Source organism: Notamacropus eugenii, chromosome 1 (assembly GCF_028372415.1).
Source record: "Notamacropus eugenii isolate mMacEug1 chromosome 1, mMacEug1.pri_v2, whole genome shotgun sequence".
Lineage (NCBI taxonomy): Eukaryota > Metazoa > Chordata > Mammalia > Diprotodontia > Macropodidae > Notamacropus > Notamacropus eugenii.
In genome coordinates, this window is record NC_092872.1 from 436,405,515 (window position 1) to 436,430,824 (window position 25,310).

Consider the following 25,310-nt stretch of genomic DNA (forward strand, 5'->3'; position numbering starts at 1 on the left):
AAAATAAATAAATTTACAAAAAAGAACAAAGACCCATATTAATATAAAATTAGAAGATTAAAAATGTGAAAATGATATGAAAAAATGTAAATGTGAATTCTGAGAGTCTTACCTAAGGCAAAACAAGTTTTGTTTCAGGTGTGTGGGAAGCGAATATCCTTGGGAAGGTGATGTGAAGGGTGGGGGGGTGGGAGGTGGGGGAAGGGCAGGACTGACAATATTCTAGGTTCTTTTGGGGAATTTAGTTTTTCTTCTCTGGGGAAGGTGGATCCAGGCATCATTCTTTGGGTCACTTCAGCTCCAGTATCCACACTACCTCATACCTAAGTCTGGAAAAAGACACCAATGTGGGAATGGTGTACAGCAACCAATATTTAAACTTTAAGATCTGATACTCTCTGAATCCTAACTGCCCACCAATCCAGATATACTGAGTTTAATAAAAAGCTTCCTTGTAATTCTCATTAAACACTTCCCTAAAAGGGATTAGCAGGGTCCTTCCTAGAAAAAGTTATTCAATATACAACATAACATTGGATTGTTTCCCTACTGACTTTGAGCAGATCTTCTACCATCTGTCATTTAGGAAGACCTCTCCCCCATTGGAGGCTCTGACTGGGGACGGCTTGTAAAAAAGCATCCTGTTGATTTAACTGACAACCAGGCAGAGAGATCTGAGTTCAAATATAACTTCAGACACTTACTACCTGTGTAACCCTGGGCTAGTCACTGGGCTAGTATGCTTGTCTCAGCTTCCTCATCTGTAAAATGAGCTGGAGAAGGAAATGGCAAACCACTTCAGTATCTTTGCCAAGGAACCTCTGAAGGGGGTCATGAAGAGTTGAACACAACTAAAACAACTGCACAACAACCATTGAATTAAGTGGAATCACTACTCTAAGCTTCTGCTTAAGGGTCAATGGCTTACACCAAAACAGGAGAAGATAGACACCCGGATCACTATAAAGACTCCAGGGAGGGTCTGTGTGCCCCAAGGCAATGTTCTGCTTTCTGCTAATCTACCACACACACAATAGGGGACTGACTACTCTGGAATTTCCTGGGTTGTGTTAACTTTATCAACTCCCACTCCTATTGCCTTTAATTCTCAGTAGAGTCTGCCTGTGGTTGGACATTTATCTACTTTCAGCTCCAAGGACAGAAGGGTGCTGGGGTCAGGCTTGCACACAGATTGAGATGGTGGTAGAGGGAAAATGCAGGAAGTTGGAATAAGATGTCAAACATCTGCATCCCCTTCCCACCTTCACATTATATTGGTCATGTGTGGACTAACTAGCACCTGGATAGGAAGAATAGTTAAAATGCGATGCCATCATTAGATCTCCTTTTCAAAACTAAACAGAAAAATACCATCTCTACTCCTTGACTCCATTTTCTTTTCTCTTCTTTCTCACTAATTCACTCTGCAATATGGCTTTTACTTTCACTTCTTATTGAAACTGCTCTAACCTCATCAAGGATCTTGTCAGTTCTAATTCCATAGGCTTCTTTCATTTATCAGCCATCTTCACCTATCAGAAGCTTTTGATACACTCAACCACTATCCTACCCTCCATCTCCCTTCATAGATACTTCCTCCTCCCTCAGTTTTCATGACACTGCTCTTCTCCTGTATTCTACTTCTACTTAGTTGTACATGCTTTCCCAGTCTTTTCAATTTATTGATTCATCAACAGCATTTAGTAAGTTTATATTACATGCCAGGCACTGTGCTGGGTGCTATGGCTATAAAGACAAAAATTAAAGTATCTTCTGCCCTCAAGGAACTTCAGTTATCACAGGAAAAACATCATGTACACAAATAAGTAGATATGAAACATATCTAAAGTAAATGAAAAAATAAAGTAAATTAGTAATTTCATTGGGGAGAGAAGGAGACATTATTAGCTTCATGGATCAGGATAGGCTTCATGCAGAAGGCAGTATGTAAGCGGAGCTTTGAAAAAAAACAAAACTAGACTAAAATCTAGAAATTCTAAGAGACAGAAGTGAGGAGGGAATGCATTTGCACTTCAGGCATGGGGCATAGAGCCAGGAGACACAGAATGTGTTCAGGAAGACCCAAGTAGATATATTTGGTTAGGCATTACACGGAAGAGAATAAGTTGTAATACATCTGGAAAGGTTGGCTGGGGTCAAATAGTGAAGGGTTTTAAAGGACAAATAGAGAAATTTGTATCTTGGGATCCCTTGTGGCTTTTTGACTAGGTGTGTGATATAGTTACATTTGTGTTTCAGGTATATCACATTGTGTGTGATGTAGTCACATTCATGTCATCAATTTGACATCTTTATGTTGTATGGACTGTAAAAGAGGAGAGACTAGTTTCAAGGAGACCAAATAGGAAGCTATTGGATCAGTCAAGGCAGGAAGTAATAAAGGCCTGAAGTAGGATGGTGTCTATGTATGGGAAATAAAGGAGGCAGATGGGAGACATTTGGGAAAAACAGAAGCAGTAAGCTTTGGCATCTGGTTAGATCTGGGGGAGGGGAAAACAGAAGGAGCTGGAGTCAAAGATGACAAGGTTAACTGAGGTGACTGGAAGGAAGGATGGTGGTGTTCTTGATAAAAACAGAAAAGCTAAAAACAGGTGTGAGCTTTTTGAGAAGAAAATTTGTTCCCTTTTTGGACACATTGAGTTTGAGATGCCTATGGGATATTCATTTCAAAATGTTTAATAGGCAGTTAGTGAAGTGAAACTGGGCTCAGGAGAGAGACTAAATATGAAGATCAGGTAGTCATCTTCATAGAGATAGCAATGGAACCCATGACAGTTAATATGATCACCAAAAGAGAGGGTATAAAAGGAAGAACAGAGGTCTAAGGACAGGGACTTGGAGTACAGCCACCATTAGGGGGTACTTTGATCTTGAGTTAGGTTCAATTTAATAATAGTGACATTCTTTTCATATTAATAAAGGAGTAGTGATAGCAATGGTACAATGAGTCCATGAAAAGCAGCAGTAAACCTCAGAGAAGTAGATTTTTTGGGATAATCTCAGGAAAGTGTTCCCATTAAAGGACAGTTACTTTGACTATAACATTTCTGGTTCTCTCACAAGGCAATCATCAGATTCCATCTCCTTGATTTTCCTTCTCACAGTGTTGCAGAAGCACAAACTTCTTATGTCCTTCATGACTCTATCCTGGACTGTTTTCTCTTTTCTCTCTTTGCTCTATGTTTTGATGATCTTATCGTTCCCCATGAGTCAATTATCATCTCCTTGTTGATGATTCCTAGATTTGTATATTCATTCCTAATTTCTCTCCTGTGCTCTAGTCTTACACTGTCTGTTGTCTCTTGGACATTTTCAAATGGATGTTTCAGAAGCATCTCAAATTCAAAATGGCCCAAATAGAATTGTCCCCCCCTCTCCTGCCTCATCCCACCCCTTTTCCTAGCTTCTCTATTTCTATAGGGTATTGCAATTCTTCTAATCATTCAGATTAATAACCTTGGCATTATTCTCAGTTCCTTCTTCTCTCCTCCCTATCCCTATATTTAATCAGTTGCTAATTTCTGTTGATTCTACCCCCACAATATATCTGCGCCCTTTTCTCCATTGAAATGCCTCTCCACCCTAGTTCATACTTTCATTACCTCTTGCCAATACTATTCCAATGGTCTCCAAATTAGATTCCCAACTCCCAGTATCCCCCTCTTAAGCCACCCATCCTCCACATAGTTGCTACAGTCATATTCATAAAGCACAAATCCAACCATTGCCTTTATCAGGACTCTTTGGTAGCTTCTTTTGGTGGCCTTTAGGGGGGAAAAATCTCTCTTTGGCGTCTAAAGTCTTTAAACAGTCTAGCTCTAGCCAGTTTTATAGTCTTATTGCACACGGTTCACCCTCCCTTGTTTATTCTATATTCTATTCAACGCAACTGACCTGTGTTGTTTCCTGAATTTGCCATGTCATCTCCCACTTCCATGTTCTTTGACAAATGGTACCCCATGCCTTGAATGCATTATTTCTTTTTACTCTGTTCAGATCCCTAGCTTCTTTCAAGGCTCAGCTCATCCCCCAACACCTATGGAAGACCTAGTTCTCTCCTTCCTCAAACTGTCATTATAACATATGCATACACATGTGTATGTATATGTGTATGTAGACATATGTATAGATATGTCTACATATGTATATTGTGTGTATATACATATATGTATATTTATCCATATATGGCAAAAAAATCTATCACTACCTTGAGAAGATTTGCATTTTAATCAAAGGGGAGATAAGTATGTATGTATATTGCTGTACACATGCATATATATATGCATGCATATATGCACATACTTATCTCCCCTTTCATTAAAACAAAATTTCCTTAGGGCAGGAATAGGTGTGTATGTGTGTGTGTGTGTGTGTGTGTGTGCACACGTGTGTCTTGGTATCTCTACCATCTAGAACAGTGCTTCTTGAACAGTTTTTTTTGGTCCTTGTTTCCAAGAGGACCAAGGATATCACTAAGTGATGTCTTGACTTGTGCATGAATTGGATTTAAGTGAGGCCGAGTTGAACAAAGTCTTCAGCCTCACTGAGGTTCACTTCAGCCTCACTCTCTCTTCCAGAGTCGCTGAAGTCCAGTGGCAGGACAAAAGTCCGGATGATTGGTGATAGCCTGTGAGGCAGTGAATGACCTTAGTGTCTTCCATATCTGACCAGGCTCTAAGTACTCCACAGAGTCTGCTTCAGTTGTATTCATGGATGTTGGAATAAATTGTTCTCATCTGCCTATTCCACCAGGGAAGTCTTAACATGCTTTGGGAAGACATCCCCCTAACTCACCTACAGGTTTGAGGCCTGCCAGTTACCCTCAACTTGGTTTAGCCCACCTGCCAATATGGTTTTACCAGGGTGTGGCCTCTGCACATGGTACAGCTTCTTAGAGCCACAGGTAAGAGTTGGGAAAAGGTGGACGAGCAGCCCTAAAAGGGCACAGCCAGCCCTTAGAACAGAGTTGCTAGTCTTCTGTGAATACCCCCATATATGTCTTGAACACTATAGGTATTTAATAAAGGCTTTCGGATTAGATTAACTGGCCTACATGTGAGTTCCCCCATCCCTAGTGTAGTTGTCCTGAGGCTCACTTTTCTTCCTTCTCCCGCTACTGGACCTTCTTTCCCAGCTTCGGGCCCAGGTGCAACAATTCCAAGTTATGGCTTTGTGGATTCTTATATTCAGTAACCAGAATAAGAGGGAAAGGATCATCTGATTATCTTTCCTTCCCTGAGTGAGCAAAACGCTATCTGGAAAGATACAAGTGGATGGATGAACTCATTGCCATTTTGTAACATGTTCACACAGCATTTACAGGCATCAACCATAAATTCCCCAGATAGCTTACGCTTTTTTCCTTTCTTTTCTTTTTGTCAAAGGCTCGTGTAAATCAGCGTCAGAGCTAAGCAATTTGGAGACTTTAGCAGAACCTCTGTTCACAATTTCTCAACATGAGCAGAGCAGTTGGTGTCTGCTATATTTTATTCTGTGTGGCTCCTGCAATCAATACTGACCTGTCTGTTCTTCTGACTGCATGGCTGTCTTTTCTCCCCTGAAGGCCATGTTCTAATATCTGCATTTCTTCTCCTCCAGGCAAACATCATCCCTCAGGCTTCCCAAGGATATATTCATTGAGGGCAGAATGGAGAGGTCAGCTTTCTGTTTAGCTGGCACGTTTTTCTTGCAAGAATGACAAGTAAAAAGGTGCTCTGGGATACTCTTTGTGAAACCCTGTCAAAAGCAATGGGTACCTTAGGCTGAAGCAGGTTTTACTCTGCCCTAGAGAATGCTCTTTGGAATGTAAGATCCTAGAAGGCAGGAGATATACTTTCTCTAATGTTATTCTCCGCCACCTGGTACCTAACCCAGCGTTACACACTCTGGCTCAGTGTTCCATATATTCAGTTTGATGCTGCCACTAGATTTGAAATTTGACCATTTGATAACTTGTTTATTGGTAACTGAAATGGAATAAGTCTACTGTAGATAAAAGGGCACAGGACCTGGAGTAAGGAGGCCTAAGTGTTAATGTTTAGCTGTTTGACCCTGGGCAAGTCACTGGACTGGGAGTCAAGAAGATCTGGATTCAAATCCTGTCTCTGATTCTCACTCACTTCACTTTATCTGTATGAATCTCAGTTTCTTCATTTGTAAAATGATTCTGATAACAGTTATACCAACACTCTCATAGGGTTATTGTAAGGAAGGCTTTTTATATATGATACACAAGAACAAAAAATTTCAGAGGGAGAAGGGGCTTCTGGGATCATCTTGTCCAACTGAGACTATGCTCTTATCCCAAAGCAGCCCTGTACCTTTCACTTGAAAACTTCCTCTGATGGAAAACTGACTGCCTCTTAGCATAATCTCTTCCATTTCAAGTGTGACTATTATTATTGTTATTATTAGTTTAAAAGAATTGAAATTGTTAGAGTGTTGTGAGTTACATTAAAGCATAAACAAATGTCTATTGGAAAGCAGGATCTATGTATAACAGACAGACACTTTCTTATTATAAGATCCCTGAAAGCAAGGATTGTACCTTATTTACTTAATCTTTATATTTCCCCCAATATTCTGAGCCTAGTGCCTTGCACATATTAAATAACCAATAAGCTTGCAGAAGAGAATACTTATGTGAAGTATTTCACAAACTTTAATGCACTGTATAAATTTCACCTCGTTATTAAAACAACTAACTTTATATATGCTATTCCATTTGATCCTCACAACCGTCTATTAGGTAGATATTACACCACCTGCATTTATTTCGCAGATGGGGAAACTGAAGCTCAGAGACCTAAAGTAGTTTGCCCTAGTCATACAGTTAACAAGTGTTGGAGGCAGGATTTGAACTCAGGTCTTCCTGACTCCCAAATCCTATAGTCTGTATCCTGTCTTGTTGCTTCACTCTATTATCTAAATTAACTAGCCAACAAAGGAGGACATTGGTCTGTATGATTCAACTGGAACAGGGAAGTGGGGGAGTACTAATTCTTATACACAGTAAAATTGTTATGACACAACTTTTCATTGCATAGATTTCCCTATCGCCATGATCTCTATTTTGACCCGTGACAAAAGTTTGCTAAAATCCAGATGTGAAGTGACTAATGTTTAATAAAAGCAAAAATTATGTTTCTCCACATTAAAAGAGGTGACATTCTCATAAAAGGAAAACTGGGTTAAGAGTCAGAAGAATCAGTTCAAAATCTGGCTCAAATGATTCCTAATTATTTGACCTTGGTCAAGTAATTTCCTCTTCTGAGCTTCATTTGCCTTTTCTATAAAGTAGAGATAATCTTACTCTGTCCCATTTGCCTCAAAGAGTTGTTCTGAGTAAAGGGCTTTGCAGACCTTAAAGCATCACACAAAACTGAACTATTATTATCTGTGTAAAGTAAATCTTGCTGTACCTCAAAGCCATTTTGTAATGTTTGTGATTCATTCAACAAATATTCATTGATCACTTCCTATGTGCAGAGCCAGCTGGTGGTGCTGAGGTACAGATAAGTCACTCTGGAACTCACAGTCTTGGAGGAGAGAGAAGGCATTGACACAGAATCCATGAATATTCAGTGGGAAAGGAGCTCAGAGGTCATTTTGTTCCTGAAGAGTAATACCCTTAACAGCATTCCTTACATGTGGTCGTTGAGTGCTGGGGAACTCACTACCTCTTAAGGCAGGTCTTCTAGTTTGGCCTTATCCATGCATGAAATGCACTTTACCCTCATCGAATTCTCAGTGAATTAATTTTTTTTTCCCTCAAGACAGATCACGCACTACCTTGTACGTGAAAACTTTCTTGATCCTTCAAACTGCTAGTTTCTTTTCTCCTAACCTACTTTGTATTCATTTTCATTATAATACTCATAGACATGCGGGTTATTTCCTCAAAAGAATTTAGGTTCTTTAAGAATAGGAATGGTTTCCTTTTTTTTTTTAATTTGTAGCCCTAGTATCTAGCACAGCGCGTGGACCACAGTAGGTACTTCATAAAGGCTTAGTGACTGATTTATTTCAATTTGTTCTGAAGCCTTATTTATAGTCACCAATTTATAATACAGGGAAGAGAATTTAGGAGCAGCTGGGGGCATAGTAGATAGAGTGCCAGGCCTGAAGTCTGGTAGACTCATCTTCCTGAGTTCAAACCTGGCCTTGGATACTTACTAGCTGTATGAGCCTAGGTAAGTCACTTAACTCTGCCTCAGTTTCTTCAACTGTTTAATGAGTTGGAAAAGGAAATGACAAGCCACTCTACTATCTCTGCTAAAAAATCCCCAAATGGGCTCATGAAGAGTCAGACACAACAAAAATGACTGAACAACAAAGGGGATTTTAAAGTCCTACAAGAGATATGCAATGAACTGTGTTCATTATGAGAAGGGTAAAGATCCCTTTCAGATGTGGGACCCATAAATATCTTCCTGAAGAATGTTTTTGAACTGAGCCTTTATGGAATGATTAGAAATCAGAGAGGTACAGAGGTAGGAGTGGGGAAGAGGGCAGAGGAGATCAGGAAGGACATTCTAAACAGAAGAAATATTTTACTTGTGTTAAAGGTTGTCAGTCACACACTATTCTGTAGATCTATGAAGCATTCTGGGAGGGTCTATGAGATATGTGACCTACACACTATGCAAAACAATTTGGAAATGGTCATTTGAAGGGTTGAAGTAGCATCTTGCAGACAAATTAAGGTCTCTGAACTAAAGAAGTCTTCTTGCTAGTTCTATACCTGATAACCTGGGCTGATGGACTGATCAAATCCTAAGGAAATAGCGATCAGAAGACCATGCCTCTAGTGCTGGGGAGGATCCCAGAGGCCATTTAATCCATTCCTTTCATGGTTCAGATGAGGAAAATGAGGCACAGATCTACCCCTTTCTCACGCCAAAGTTTGTTAAGCCTGTGATACATTCAGAGGAGCTCTTGGTTCTTTTGTGGTTCATAGGACCTTTACAGTAGGAAAGAGATCATTTAGTTCTAACCTTTTCCAGATAATGAAACCAATACTAGTGGAGTCAATGTGACTACCAAATTCATACAGGTAAACTGAGCTAGAGTTCAAAACTAAATTATTGGGACTTTCTTCTCTCTTAGAAGGGAGCTTGGTGGAGGAATGCTGTTTATTTGGAAACAAATCATGCCTAATTAAGAAAGATACTCAAAGACTTTCTTAGAGGATAAGTTGCACAGGAATTCCACCAAAGTCAGATCTTAGTTCTCCTTGAGAACACAGGCCTGACAAAACATTTTAAACCAAGGAGAATGTTAGGAACAGAAAAGCTGACAGCCTCTAATAGCAGTGTAACAAGGCGACACTAATAAAGAGCATGTCTGAGAGCTAACGAGCTCCACGAGAAAGACAGAAACAACTGGGTTTGTTCGAAGAAACACTGGCAAAGTACCCAGCTTCAGCTCCATCTCTTTCTAGCACTAGAGCTTGTTCCTCCCTATTAAATATGAGGGAAAAATACTTATTTATGCTCACAGTTATCCCCTAAATACTTTACCAAATGTAGATAGCACTCAGAGTCACTGACACTGTGTCACTAGGCTCTACATTCAAGTATTTCCTACTGATGGCAAATCTGTGACTTGCAGATAACCTGGCCCTTGTGTGTAATTTAGAATCAAGGAATTCTTATAGAACTTTGAGATTGGGAAGATGATTAAAGTCCACCTAATCCAAACTTCTACACAATGCAGTATCCATTCTATAGAATCAATGACCTATAGATTATCCAGCCCTTGCTTGAATACCTCCAGTGACAAGAAGATCACTACTTCACAAGACAACCCATTCCATTTATGGAGAACTCTAATTATTATTGCCAAATCTTATCTATTCTATCTATTTCCATCTTCTATCTTTGTCCCCTTCTCTCCAATCACACAATTACCAGTCTAGTTCAGGTTATCATCAATTAATGCCTGGGCTTTTATAATGCTCTTAATTAGATTCCCTACTTCAAGTCTCTCCCTATTTCAATAATTTCTTCCCATTATCATCATCATCACTAACATTCATATAGTGTTTACTATGTGTCAAATACTGTACTAAGTGCTTTACAATTATTATCTACTTTAATACTAATAAGAAACCCCAGGAGGTAAGTGTTATTATTGTCCTCATTTGATAGATGAGGATATGAGACAAACAGAGGTTAAGTAATTTGCTCAGGGTCACACAGCTGTCTGAGGCTGGATTTGAACTCAAATCTCCCTGACTGCAGGCTCAGTACTCTATCCTTTGTGACATTACCTGCGAAAGTGTTCTTCCTAAAGTAGAGATCTTACCATATCCCTTCCCTGATCCAAGAGCTTCATTCAGTAGATCCCTGTTACCTCTAGGATAAAATGAAAACTCCTCTGTTTGGCATTTAAAAACCTTCTTAAAAAAAATCATCAGGAGTTGGCTATACCAACGAAACAATGTGTCCAAGCCATCCTACGATGTTTGTTTGGTATTAACCATGGTGCCTGAGCAGTATAGGTTTGGGGTGTTCTCTATAGCAGAAGCCCATAGCAGGGAGGCCCTTAATAAATACTTATTGACGTGAAATGACTCGTTAACCAATTACCATGAGAAATACAAGAGTACTTAGTAGAATTCTTTTTTTGCAGTCCCATGTATTGCTTTCTTTCTGAAAATACTTTCATATACTGAGGTCTTATTTCATTTCTAAGATTTTTTTTTCCTTTTTTAAGATGTCCTTCAGGGGCCCAGTTACTTGATTTCTTAAGATAATATAACCAATTCTAGGCAACAGTTAGTATGATTAATTGTCTCATTTAATTCACACAAAAACCTGGTAAAGTCAATACTTCAGACCAGTACTGCTCATATTACAAATGAGGAACCTGAGGCACAGAGAGGTTAAATGGATAGCTCTTGGTCATTTCCCTAATAAGTGTAAGAGCTAAGATGTAAACCGAGACTCATGACTACAAATTCAGCAATCTTTCCACTCTATTATGCTAATTCCTAGGAAATAGCTAGAACAAACCTAAAACTCTGAGAATGGTATGACATCATCAGTCCAGGGGACTGAATCAGCCTCATGTCACCTCCCTAGCCATCCCTGGGAATTAAATGGATCATTGGGCATGAGGTCCTCACCTCTGATTACTTGTTCTAGGGGCCCTCGTCACATGCAGCAGGACAGAGAAGAGAGTACCTAATGTTTGCAAAATCATACAATTTTGAAGCTGTGTGTCAGCAGGTAGGTGGTACAGTAGAGATGGAGTGCAAGGAGAGGGTGTGGAATACCTGAGTTCAAATCCAGCTTCAAACACTTACTAGCTGTGTGACCCTGGGCAAGTTACTTACCCTGTTTGTCTCAGTTTCCTCCTCTGTAAAATGAGCTGGAGAAGGAAATGGCCAACCACTCCAGTATCTTTGCCAAGAAAACTGTAAAAGGGGTCACAAAGAATTGGACACAACTAAAAATACTAAACAACAACTCCCTCTTTATCTCTCCCTCTCTCTCTATCTCTCTCTCTCTTTCTCCACATATATATATATATATATATATATATATATATATATATACGCACACACATACATATTTATATTTATATGTCAGCTATTATTATTATAAGGCGACACTGTACATGCTCAAATCTCATCTGTGATATATATTCTCTGAGTGATCTTTGACAAGTCATTTCATTTTTCTAGGCTTCAGTTTCCTCATATGTAAACCAAGGGAATTAGATTAGATGTTCCTTCCAAATCTAGGTCTGGAACCTTCTGTGTAACTAGCACTGTGCTAGGATACAACAAAAGGCAAAAATATAGTCTCTGCCCTCAAGGACCTCACAGTGTAATGGGGAGAGACAACATATGAACAACTATGTAATATGAACTATATACAGTAAATAGATGATAATCTTATACAGAAAGTGCTTACTAATAGGAATGGGGACCAGAGAAGACCCTGGGCAAAAGGTGGGATTTGACCAAGGAAACCAGAAAAGCTAGGAGTTGGAAGCAAGGAGGGAGAGCGTTTCAACCATGAGGCACAGCCAGTACGAATGCAAAGCTGGGAGACAGAATGGCATGTGGATTCCTCATTTATATTCCCCTAGTAGAACATGCCCCTGTTCTTTGAAGGCAGGGACAATTTTTCATTTTTGTCTTTGTATCCCTAGCACTTAGCAGTGACTTGCAAATAGTAGGCACTTCATAGATGCTCAGTGAATTGAATTTAGAATCAGAATACCCTTATTCCCTATATGTAAATCACTCTGAGCCTCCATTTGCTTACCTGTAAAATGAGGTAACAAACTTGTACTACCTACCTAATAGGGCTGTAATGAGGAAAATATAGGCTATAAGGCTGTATAGAAATGTAAGCTTTTCTAGCCTTCTCACTCTGCCAAAAATATGCAGAGCCCAACTACCACATTATCACTGTTGTCAGCACCATTACTGTCACCACCATCATCAATTAATGTGGAAGACAATGCAATAAACACTCATTTTCCTTGATCCCTCCACATGTATGCATTCAGCTATGCAGTTTTAACATACTTCAGTTTGAACCTTGCTGCATTTTTGAGGCTCTATTAGCAGATCCTGCCAGGGATTTGGTCTGGAGAAATCTCAACCCTTAGAAATGATACTTGCGTCATTAGCAGAGGTCTGAAACCTATCATTACCCCTCCGCCACTATGTCTGAGCCATTGAAACTGTGCACAGGTAATAGAATCACACAGACAAATAATAAGGAGAATGAAATAGGAGGCAGCCAGTGGAAAAGGAGATCTATCTGTTATCCTATCCCGAACTGTAATATGTAAACAAGCCACTCTGGGTGCCCAGAGATGGTGAGGTCCACTGAGTTCTTTAGCAGAGCCATAATAAACAGCCCAATTATAACCTCTCTCACTCTACATTTCAAAGAAGAAGAAAAAAATAAATCAATGAAATTAATTTAATTTAATTTAAAAATTTAATTTAATTTAAATTAAAAAAATTAAATTAATTTAGTCTCATCTTTTACTTTTATTTTGCTTTAAGAGTCAAGAATATTCACCAAGGAGTCACCTCTTTAGACCCTTCTGATCTTGCCAGAGATCAAGTGTCTCTAACCAGGAGAGTGAAGAAATCAGAGCAGTTAAGGCAGTTGTTATCTTCATCTGTAAAGTGAAGAGACTGGAAAAGATGACATGGATGGTTTCTCCTGTTTCCAAATTCCTATGATCCTAGAAGCAGTGTGGCATAATGGATAGAAAGCAGGCCTTCAGATCAGGAATATGCTTCACCTTTAAGTAAGTTCATGTCTCATTTTTGACAAATACTGGCTATATGACTTTTAACTCCACAGAGTCAAGGCAACTCTGTAAGACTGGAAGTTGCAGATAAAGTGCTTATCTGTATTGGTAGAGGGAACTTACACTGTGCGAGTTCCCATTACTAAGAAAACATAAGTCCAGTCCCTATGTCTATGGAACTGCATTGCAATGAAGTGCCATAATCTTCTTAGCCATCCTTCAATATATGAGGTATTTAGATTTATTTCTCCCTTTTCCCTTCCCCCTTTTTTTCTTCCTTCTTCCCTTTTTCCTCCTTCCCCTGCCCTCTCCCTTTTTTTGGCTAATACAAATAGAACATTTGTTGTTGTCACATCATGTTCAATTGTGTCTTACTGTTTGTGACCCCATTTGGGGTTTTCTTGGCAAAGGTACTAGAGTGGTTTGCCATTTCTTTTTCTAACTCATTTTATAGATGAGGAAACTGAGGCAAACAGGGTTAACTGACCTGCCCAGGGTCACACAGCTAGTAAGTGTCCTGAGGCCAGGTTTGAGCTCAGGAAGATAAGTCTTCTTGACTCCAGGCCTCGAGATCAATCCACTGCACCACCTAGCTGCCCATATAGAGGAAATTTACAAACATGTATTTTCAGCATATTATAAGAAAAAGTTAACCCAACAATTAAAGCAGTCCAAAAGTATAATGGACTGAGGGTGAGCTCTCCATCACTGAAAAACAGTCAAGCAGATAGCATAGAGTCAGAGGGAATTTCGATCTAGCATGTAAAAAAATCAATTACATTCAAGGTACTTTTCAACTCTGAGCCTCTTTGATCAGTATTCTGTAATCTACAAAGCCTGGGCAAGAATAGCAGTTTCAAAAAAGTAAGCCTTGAATGGTGGGAATCTCTGAGGTATGCGTGGGTGGCAGCAAGGAAAGAGAGGGATTTTACTGGGAGGAATGATATTCCAAGAAGAATTCATAGAAATTATATCTTCTAGAGCTTGAAAGGCCATTACAAGATTATCTTATCAACTCTGTCATTTTAGAAATGACAAAACTGAGACACAGAGAATTTAGGTCTCTGGCCATAGGTGGCACAGGCAATCAACTGCCTGAGTCTGTTTTCAAATACAGATTTTGTCACTACCAAACCAGTGCCATCTTATCAGGAACTGAAAAAAAATATGTTCAGAGGGAGGTCTGTGGGTAAGAGAAAGTAGAGGGAAGGGTAGCACAGAACCTGCCTCTGCAGCCACAATCTCCAAAAAAGGTTAATGAGAGGTAATCCTGGAAATTACTGTCCAGTAAGTCTGATGTCAATATTTAGTAAAAATAATTGGACAGTTGCTCCCAGAGAAAAATCTGTAAACACGGAGGAGATAATGGAATCGTGAGCAATAAGGAGCACTGGAGGTTCACACAGAACAAATCACAGTAGACAACTTGATAGCTTTTCCTGACAAAATTGCAGAGTTAGTGGATGAAGGGAAGGCAGTAAGTGCTATAGATCCAGGCACCGGCAAAATATCTGATAGTGTCTTGTGAGGTTCGACAGGTCAAATTAATTTAAATAAGCTCTGATCGGAACTGTCTCATGGGGGTAATTATTATTATTGAAAATGAGATGAAATAGGGGATCATTAGGGAATGATAAATTGGGAATTTTTCAGGGATCAGAGGTCAGAAGTAGTTTTTTTCCTTTTATTACCCTCTCCTCCGTTAGTATCTAGATAGGGAATGAGCAGTCACAAAAAAGGACACCGAACATGCTGACCTCAGCAGGGACTGGTGAGATCAAATTAGCTACAAACCTTATTGGTAGAGTATAATGGAAAGTATCCTGGAATGGAAGTCATAGGACTTTAATTTGGACACTGCATTTCTCTCTGGCTACCAGTGTTACTTTGGGCAGTTACTCCTCCTTTTTACGCCTTACTTGATTTTCCAAAGGAAGGAGTGGGACGAAGTGATCTCTAAGGTTCTTTCTAGCGCTAACACTCTATGAAATTGGCTTCTTAGCTGGAAGAGGCCTGAGGCCAAGGGAGATTAAATTATTTTACCCCAAGTCACATAAAGAATAAGCTGAACCCAGGTTCTCTGACCCCAGAGCTAGTTCTCTTTCTTCTCTACCATAATGCCTCTTTATTAAAAGGCGCAGAAATGAAATGAGTCCACATGCGATAATTCAGAATATCACCAGGGAAAAGAATCCATAGTGCAGTGTTGGGTCTATGCTGGGAGCTCAGGGAGAGTCTGATGATTAGGAGAATTGGGAAAAAAATAGGATTGGGAATATTAGAATTAGGAATGGAAAAAAAATCTGGAAAGGAGCCCTGTTCAGGAGAAACAGAAGAAGGTAAACAGTCAAGGAGGTTTCCTTACATACCACCAAGAGGCCACTACTGTTTTGAGATATCAGGGGAAGTACATGAGGGGGTCTTGAAATAGTAACAAAAGAATACATTATGTAATCCCACCAGCAGAGAGAGAGAGAGAGAAAGAGAGAGAGAGAGAGAGAGAGAGAGAGAGAGAGAGAGAGAGAGAGAGAGAGAGAGAGAGAGAGAGTGTGTGTGTGTTTAGGTGAACTAATATAGAAAGGAACACTCAGAGCAAAGCTAATTTTTCCTCTTTACTTTGGGCCCTCCCCACCTTTTTGGAAAGTGACAGCTATATGAATAAGCTCCTCTCATTCTCTACCCAATGCAAAGTTTTAGGACTGGGGAACAGAGACATTGGTCTTTATTCTTTCTGGGTGGTTTTATTTAAATTCAGGCATGAAGTCCATAGGGCAAGAAAAACATTTCCTCAATAGATCAAGAACATAAATAGGAAGTATTTGCAAAGGGGCTTCCAGACCTTTTGCCTTAAGTAATTCTGAGAGGGATGCCATAATGAATTAACCTCACAAGGCCTGCAGCTTAAAGACCTGGATGTCTATAGTCAATGTTGGTTTTCCCCTGCTGTCACTGAATTCTTCCCTTATATATTATTCATTTCATACTTTCTTTTGCTATTTTGTCACACTGGACATTTTCCCATGAATCTTCTTCCTTTATGTTACCAGATATGTATTATTACACAATTATTCTGCACACTAATTGCTATAGAATACACTATCCGGAATGGGTACTGGGAATGGACATCAGCTCAGAAGGCAGGACCAGATGGGTCTTCTTGTGACTTGTGGGGCCTTAACCACCAGCACATACATTTTATCATGTGACTAGGCACACTAAAAGCACACAAAACTGAACAATTTGGTAAATTTGTCACTGTTTCCAATCACCCCAACCCTATAAAACTTAGTCCCCACAGAGGCCTACAAACCCTTCTCAAATCTTCTCTCCAACTTAGCCAAATTGGCTCAGAATTCATTGGCATTGTTTGTGGCATCACATTCAGTTTCTCAAAGAATATTGTTAGTGTTTAGGGCCTAGTGCAAAGACTGCTCTATTCTAGAGTTAGGAAGACTATGTTCATATCCTACCTCTCATACTTACGAGTTGTCTGATTACAAGGAAGTCATTTAGCCACTCTGCATCTCAGTTTCTTCATCTGCAAAATGGATATAATAATACCTAGAGTACCTACCTCCTAGGGTTGTTACAAGTTGCAAGTGAGATAATATATGTAAAATACTTTGCAAACTCTAAAATGTTCTATAAATATCAGCTAATCTTATAATGTTGATGACAATGATGACTTCTTATGTTTCTATGAATATATTAGAATTTTTAAAATGTTTTCTTGATGACAAGTTTTGGAGGTTGGTAGTACAGGTATATATTCAGGCTCAGCAATCCATAAGGTCCTATATAAAGGGGAGTTACTGTCCCTATCATCATCCTCAGGAAACTGACATCCAGAGAGTATGAGACCTTTCTTACTTTAATACTTTAGGGATTCATTGATATATGGATTCTTTATACCAATGCAATTTTCAATCCCTAGTCATCTTAGTAGATTATTTCCATATACGTCCGTGTGTGTACCTCTGGTCATGAGTCTCTTTATACCTAGCAAGGCTGATGCTTACATGAAAGATATACATACACACAGCTCATAGTCAGGCCCATATTAAAAAAAAAAAACCTTTCTTTATATGTCCTCCTAGATTTGTACTCTGCTGTCATAGTCTCTGAGGACCAAAAGTCACCCCAATTTTACGATGAGGCAGTGGACCTTTACTAAGATCTTTTCAGTCTAGTTCCTTTCTGACTCAGAGATGGCTTAATGGTTCCCTGACAGACTGCTGACCTCATGTGTACAGGAACAACAGTAAGATAAGGTAGAAAAGATCAGCCTAGCAGAAGTACTGTTGACTATGGGTAACCTACTATTTATATAAAGGGCAGGTGTATAAGCTATGATAAGGTCAAACAGGAATTCCTAAAACTGCTTTGCTCATCATTTACAAAAAAAAAAAAATAGTAAAAGTAGGTGTGAGTTGATCCTCCCAAAATGTGAATAGTGACCAAGGCAAAGTATTTCTTGAAATGAGTATCCTGAACAAACTTTTCTCTGAGGTTTATTGATCATTAGTATCTACTTTTTACTCATGATGCAGCAGAGAGAGAGAATTAGACTACATCAGAAGCCCTGGGTTTGAGTTCTGGCTCTCTTAAGAATTTTTCAATTTTTCTCTGTGACTTTGGATAAATCAATTATCTAAGATTCAAGATCCTCATCGGAAAAATGGGTATAATTAAACACACACACACACACACACACACACACACACACACACACACACACACACACACACACCTACCACACAGGGCTATATGGAATCAAAAGAAATAACTGACAGACTATTTTCTAGTAATTTCACAGGCTTTATTAAAACCATATAATGAAGCCTAAAACTGCACTAAGAATTTTGTATTATGCTGTATAAAAGTAAGTTGCCTTGAATTTAGGAAAACTCTTTGAAATTCAAATATTTAATCACTTTCTTGGTTAAAGAAGAGGTCTGAAAAAGATGAACATTTTGTCTGTCACACTGAGCGCCTGGCCCTAAATACTCTGTTACACAGAGCTGCCTACTTGCAGGAGGGTACAGGTGGCAAGGAGGGGCTGAACAGGGATAAGGACTAGAAAATGAAACAGATTCCAGCTTCTCCCAAGACAGATCTTCACAGTTTAAGGCGGCTTAAAGTGGATTGTTAGAACACCAGATATACCCATATGTAGTATGAGTACAACAACATATCCAAAGCCAAAATTTCAATGGTTTGGGAATTAGCTACCATTTTGGCTTATCCAAACATCTTTGCTGCCCTCCACAAACATAAATCATTAAGAGCTGATTGAGACAGTCACTATTTAATCTGAGTTTTTCCAGGTAAAGCCCAGTCCTTTCTCAAAAATACAGGGTTAAGCTGGGAGACATGGGGTAAGATCATAGGCACCTCAGCTAGAGGGGACCTCAGATGTAATTTAGTCCAAACCCCTTATTTCATAAGCAAGGAATCTTAGGCTCAGTGAAGTTAAGAGGTAAAGAAGAGTCTCCCATGTCTGTCTGAGTCTCACAAAGATTCCTTATGGGTTCACAAAGGCATCAGCTTCTTCCTTATACTCTCTGGTTGTGTCTCCTTCACTAAGGGACTTGCTCTTTGCATCCCATTCCTCAATTTTAGTTCTGGCTTTTAAGTGGATGTTGAACTCAATGGGTGGTGAATGCTCTACTGGAAACTTCCAGAGGAGATGGACTCTAATCTTCCCTGTAGAAAGAGAGTAGCAAGTGCAAGGTAGTACTAGGATGGACACAGGATGATTGCATTCTTCACTGATCAGATTGCTTCTGGAATGATCTGTTTAATTCTGAGGACCACAATTTAGCAAAGACACTGATAAACCAGAAAGTCCTCATTGAAGAATAATCATGATGGTAAAGGGCCTTGAATTTATATATCAAGACTAAGTAAAAGAAATGGAGATGTTTAACCTGGAGAAAAGAAGTGGGGAGAGGGAAGAAAATGATACTTGTTTCCAAGTATTTGAAACTCTACTACACATATGAAAGATAAATTCTGCTTGGCCTCAGTGGGCAAAAGCAGGAATAATGGGTGCTAGATATAGAGATATTTTTAGTCTTGATGTGGGGGTGGGGGACCAAAAACCAAATAAACAATAAATCTATCCTAATAACGAGAGCTACCGTAAAATGGGATGGGCTATCATAGGATGTACTGTCTGCCTTTTCGCTGGATGTTTTCAAAGAGTGGGTGCCCATTTGTCAGGTTTGTTGTGGAGGGATTCTTGTTCAGGAATAGTTTGTATTAAATCATTTCTAATGTCCCTTCTTAGGTTAAAAAAAAAAAAAGACAAGTAGGCTCCCTGACTCCTATTCCTTTTTCCTAATGTACCCTGCTGCCAGTAAGAAGAATGCTACCATGGAATTGGGAATCACTACATGTGAAGTCAAAGAACCCAGATTCAAATCTTAGCTGTGACCTTGCACAAGTTATTTAACTTTTCTGAGTCTTAGTTCCTGATGAGGAATTTAAAACAGTCTGAATAGATGACCCTTTAGGTCCCTTCCAGTTCTAAATGTTTGATCCTGTGAGTCAGTAAACATAGATTCAGATTTCTAAACAATCAGAGTGACTTTTTCTAAGTCACTATTATTGCCTCACTCTACACATTTATAAAATGGGGCCAGGCAGTCCAGGCCAGCAAGGATGCCAGTCACTAGCAAACTCAGAATTGGCCATTTTACACTAACATGCAGCACCTCCCCATTCCCATTTGGAGTTAGCTCCAATAGAGGAAATAGCCTTAGGAGCTTGAGGCAATACAGAAAATGATGGGTTTAGCTTGGTTGGGTTGGGTTTTATTAGAGTCATTATTAGTTTGTTGTGCAAAGAGCTCATTAGAAAGCCATCTCCGCTTTCTAATGCTGCATGTTTCCCTGGTAATCACCTCCCTTCCAATTCTCTCCCTGCCCTTACTGCTGCAGTTGGAATGCCTGAGCTATTAAAGGTATTTGGGGGAAGAAGGGGTCCCTGACTGGCTGTCACTGGATGTTACATCCAGAGAGCTGCAGTCTCTAGACTGTGGGGGTGGCTACACTTTGGGTAAAATGAAAGCATCTCAAAGACCTAGTTGCCTCCAGAGGACTTCCAGTGGCAGGGTGAGGGAGGGCAAAGGGAGAGGAGGACAGGGCGAAGCACAGGAAGGGAGACAGAATCATCGCATGCTAGTCTCAGTCGAAAAAGATCAGTCTTCATCTGACAGCTGAGCCTGCAATCACCGTGAGTTTTTATTAAGGAATAAGAGCCTGGGAGAAGATCGAAGTGACAGATTCAAAATTAACTTGCCAAACTTTCCATCAATATTGTGACAATCCCTGCGTACCAGTCCTACGACCCAATGCGCTGCCATGATAATATTAACACAACTTTGCTGGAACAAAAGCCTTTCCAGGGAACCTTCTGCTTAGGTCTCTGAAGAGGCACACTTTGGCAGACAGCACCCTCTTTGTTTTCTCCTCCTTCTCCCCTCCTCCCCCCATGCTTGCTTTTTGCAAGAGACTGTGCCCTCGGGCAGACAAGGCACTGCAGACCCAAGTACAAGCACAGTTTGATCATTCCTGGCCTTGATGCCTACCTTGGACACAATAGTCAGGAGCTAAGGAAGTACCTTTGGGATTCTCAGGACGGATTCAGCACAGCGAGGCTGACATGCTCCATCTGCCTCATGATTGATGGCAGCTTTAAGTCTCTCTTACCTCTTCTAGCTGGCAGATAAGACTCTTTCCGGGGGGACTACTTGTTAAGTGGGGGAAAACCTCAAAACCAATCTACATTCAGGGCAATTCAGTTACAAAAAATTAAAATAACACTTTTTTAAAAAAAGTAACTGGAGTACTCTCCTTTAGTCTTTGTGGAAAACATATTTAAGCTAGTGTCAGAAGACCAAACCAGGGCCCTGCACCTATTTCTTGGGTTACTTGGAATAAGATACTCTATGTCTCTGAACTTCACCTTCTTCATTTACAAAATCAAGATAACACTTGCACATTGAAAAATGTGTTTTGTAATCTGAAAAAAACTCTGAGTGATTATTAATATTTGCATCATCTCCACCATTCAGAGCTCAGTAAATGTGCTACCTTCTTCCACAGAGCCTTCTCTGACCAGTTCAAGCCACAGAAGTTTCTACATATGAATTCATAGCACACATTGTACCGTTCATTAGGCATTTACATCAAATTGTCTCATTGGCATTTCACATTATTTTCCTGAAGTGCCCATCACCACACAAGGTGGTAGATAACTTTGGAATTATAGCTAATGGATCCCGAGTTCAAAATTAGGCTTTGTTACTCACTACTTGTGTGAGCTTGGGCTAGGGAGGGAAGAAGGAAACAAGCATTTATGAAGTACATACAGTGTTCTAGGAACTGTGCTAAGCATTTTACAAATATCATCTCACTTGATCCTCACAAGATCCTTGGGGAGGGTTAAACGTTATTATAATCCCCATTTTAGAGATGAGAAAACTGAGACAGAGGAAGATTAAGAGAGTTGCACAGGGTCACACAGTCAGTACCACAGACCACATTTAAAATGAGGACTTCTGGACTCCAGATTCAGTCCTCTAACCACTGAGTCACCAACTGCCTTCATGGAGATGTTATGGGCATAGTAGGCTCTTAATGAATACTTATTAATAAGTGATGTGGACTGAAACATTGAACCCTCAAGCAAAAATTCAGAAAAAAAGCACTACCTTACTATTATAATCATTAAAAAATACCATCAAGCTTTCAGTAGAGGCATAGTATTAATTTCCGAATAGAATAAGAGAAAGCTAGGATTGAGGTGCTTTCTCCTGGGATCTAACTTTTATTTGTTCTTCCTTGCTTTATTATCATTTTTTTCTTCCCCATGCAGCTCTGTGCTTTCAATAAGTTGAGTCACCAATCTTCTGGTAAGTGTATACCCTCCTGCTTAACCCTTAGCAGATTTAGTTGAAGTCAGTATTCTAAACATTTGTTGGATTTATTTACTGGAGCTTCAGAAATAGTTTACCATAAAAACCTGATGTCAGTCAGCTAGCATTATTAAACATTTACTGTGTTCCAAGCACTGTGAGAAGTACTGGTTATACAAAAATAAGCGAAAAAACTAACTAAACTAAACTAGTCTCTGCCCTCCAGGAACTCACAGCTGAATCCTGGGGTCGCATGCATATTGGACTGAGAGTCAGAGGATCTGAGTCCAAGTTCCAGATCCTGTCCTTATTACGTGACTTACATTTTAAGATTCTATCACCCTATGCAAATTATTCACTTCTTAGAGCCATACTTCATCTGTACTTTTACTACTTTGCATAGTTACTTCACAGAATATCTATGATAATGAAATGAGACTGTGCATGTATTTTGTAGCTATAAATGTACACATACATATATGTATGTGTATGTATATACATTAAGTACATATATGTATATGTGTGTGTATATACACTATTAGCATTGAGTTAATAATAGGGCTACTATAAATGGTTTTTGGAGTTTGAGAAGGAACTGTGGAATGGTTTCACTGCAGCCCTCCTGCTCTGATTTCCCCTTTTCTTCTCAAGCTTACAATGCTGTTGTGTTATTTCAGTCACGTCTGACACTTCATGACCCCATTTGGGGTTTTCTTGGCATAGATATTGGAGTGGCTTGCCATTTCCTTCTCTAGCTCATTTTTCTGATAAGGAAACTGAGGCAAGCAGGATTAATAGACTTGCCCAGGGTCACACAGATAGTTTGTGAGACCAGATTCTGATCCCAAGTCCAGTGCTCTATCCACTACACTACCTAGCTGCCCAATTAACTGCCCATTTATTTAATGGTCTCATATGAGAATCTTACTAGACATAAAAATAAATGTTCATTTTAGAATCTTCAAAGTCCCCTTTGAGGTGTTTCTGTATATTATCAGAATACTAATTACACAAAGGCCCTACAACTGTGCTCAGTGCTCTCTGAACTAATTCACATCCAATGAGCCACCATCAACTTTTTCAGGAGAATCATGCTTGAATACATTCCTATCTAAAGTTTTCCTCTAATAAGGGGAAAATAGAATAGAACATTGAAATAGAATAGGATTTAGAGACAAAGGCTCAGGGTTCAAATTCCTCTGCTATTTAATTACATTGGTCACCCAATCAAAAAGCATTTATTAAAACCTCTCCAGACTACACTCAGGACTTGTTCTATCACATTGTTGTTACTTAGCCCTTTCAGAAGTGTCTAAATCTTTGAGTTCCCATTTGGGGTTTTCTTGTCAGAGACATTAGAGTTGTCTGGCATCTTCTCCAACTCACTTTTTTTCTTTACAGATGAAGAAACTGAGGCAGACAGTGTTCAGTGACTTGCCCAGGGTCACAGAGCTAGTACGTGTCTAAGGCTGGATTTGAACTCAGGTTTTCCTGCCTCCAGGCCTGAGTTCTAACCAGTTAGCTGCCTAGCTGCCCTCCTCTACCATGTCCCTCAGTTTTTTATCTTGAAACTTCATTTTAGCCCTGGAATTCACATCCTGGAAATATGTTTTGGCCCTGGGGCTTCTCTGCTGGATTTGACATCTCCTTCCAAAACCTCCACTTAAGGAGAGCACCCAGACCAGTCAAGTGTCATTCCTCTCTGGATTTTCTTCAGGCTTCCTTTGTCTCTTTCCCACATCTTTTCTAGTTTCTTTTAGTGTACTGTCCAGGGCAGCTAGATAATGCAATGGATAGAACACAGGGCTAGGAGTCAGGAAGATCTGAGTTCAAGTTTGATCTTAGATATTTAACTAGACGTGTAAGCCTGGGTAAATCACTTTTAACCCTTTTTGCTGCAGTTTCCTCATCTGTAAACTGAGCTAGAGAAGGAAATGGCAAACCACTCCAATATCTTTGCCCAGAAAACCCCAAACTGGGTCATAAAGAGTTGCATATGACCAAAAGGACTGAATAATGTATCCTCTGCTTCCACCAGAATATATACTCCTTGAAGGTAGGGCCTGTCTTTGTTTCTACTTGTATGTGTATCTCCAGCACTTAGAACAGTACATAGTACCTAGTAAGCTCTTCAAAAAAAGCTTACTGACTGACCCCCTACTAAATTCCAGACACTGTGCTAGCTACTGGGGCAACAATGAAATAGTTTCTGCCCTCAAAGAGCTCACATTACACAGGGGGAGACAACATGTGCAACATGTGTGAAGGTATTTACTTACATCCATAGTGAATAAATACAAGGCAGTTCTGAATGGAGGCACTAACAGATTGGGTAGGGGAGGGTTTTCTGAAAAGGTTACATACAAGAGTGGGCACATGAGGTGTATTTCACCTCTCTGGCCCTCAGTCTCCTTATCAGTAAAATGAAGGGGCTGGAATATGACCTTAAAAATCCCTTCTAATGCTAAATCTTGGGACACTTCATCTATTTCTTTAAAAAAAAAAAATCCCTTCCTCCTACAAACATGTAGCCTATGCAAGCTTATTAATATTCACTCCCTGGCTTTATGGAATTACATTTTCTTCCTTTTTTTCTCTTTTTTTTTTTTTTCCTCCTGAAAGAAATACACACAGTGAAAAATCCTGCTAAGGAATCTATACACAGCAAAATCCCACTAGCAATGAAATCATTTCCTCCTGACAGAAAAATTACCCTGGACCTTAGTACAACTTACACACATCATTATCTCCTGCAAAAACCCTGGTCTTATTTAGAAATGTAGAATTTTAAAGCTGGGAGAAGGGAGCCTAAGAGATAATTTAGTCACCGACTCATAGAACTTGCATCTAGAAAAGACCTAGAAATCCTAGTCATTTGAGAAATGAAGAAAATATAGTCCACAAAAACTAAGTGGCGACAATAACAACAATTATATATGGTGTTTCTATAGCACTTCAAAGTTTACACCATATTTTCCTCACAACTACCATATAAGACACAAAATAGGAGTGGTCTTTTCCCTGCTCTTTAGATACCTAAGCAGACTTCAGTGCTTAATGAACTTGCCTTGTGTCA

At 39.5% G+C, this 25,310-nt stretch overlaps 1 protein-coding gene and 1 long non-coding RNA gene across 3 annotated transcripts in view; one reads left to right on the forward strand and one right to left on the reverse strand.

Moving 5' to 3' along the window:
* Nucleotides 1-25,310, reverse strand: part of ASTN2 (astrotactin 2) — a 1,124,306-nt gene that overhangs the window by 462,705 nt on the left and 636,291 nt on the right. The gene's annotated exons all lie outside the window — the stretch shown is intronic.
* The window catches only part of LOC140519063 (uncharacterized), an 80,026-nt gene that overhangs the window by 52,719 nt on the left and 1,997 nt on the right, over nucleotides 1-25,310 (forward strand). Inside the window, exons 1-2 of one of the 2 annotated variants that reach the window (XR_011972087.1) lie at nucleotides 13,061-13,308; nucleotides 22,195-22,231. This is a non-coding gene — a long non-coding RNA (uncharacterized lncRNA). Of the gene's footprint in view, nucleotides 1-13,060; nucleotides 13,309-22,194; nucleotides 22,232-25,310 lie in introns of those variants that run through there. The other variant, XR_011972086.1, reaches the window with a different exon arrangement.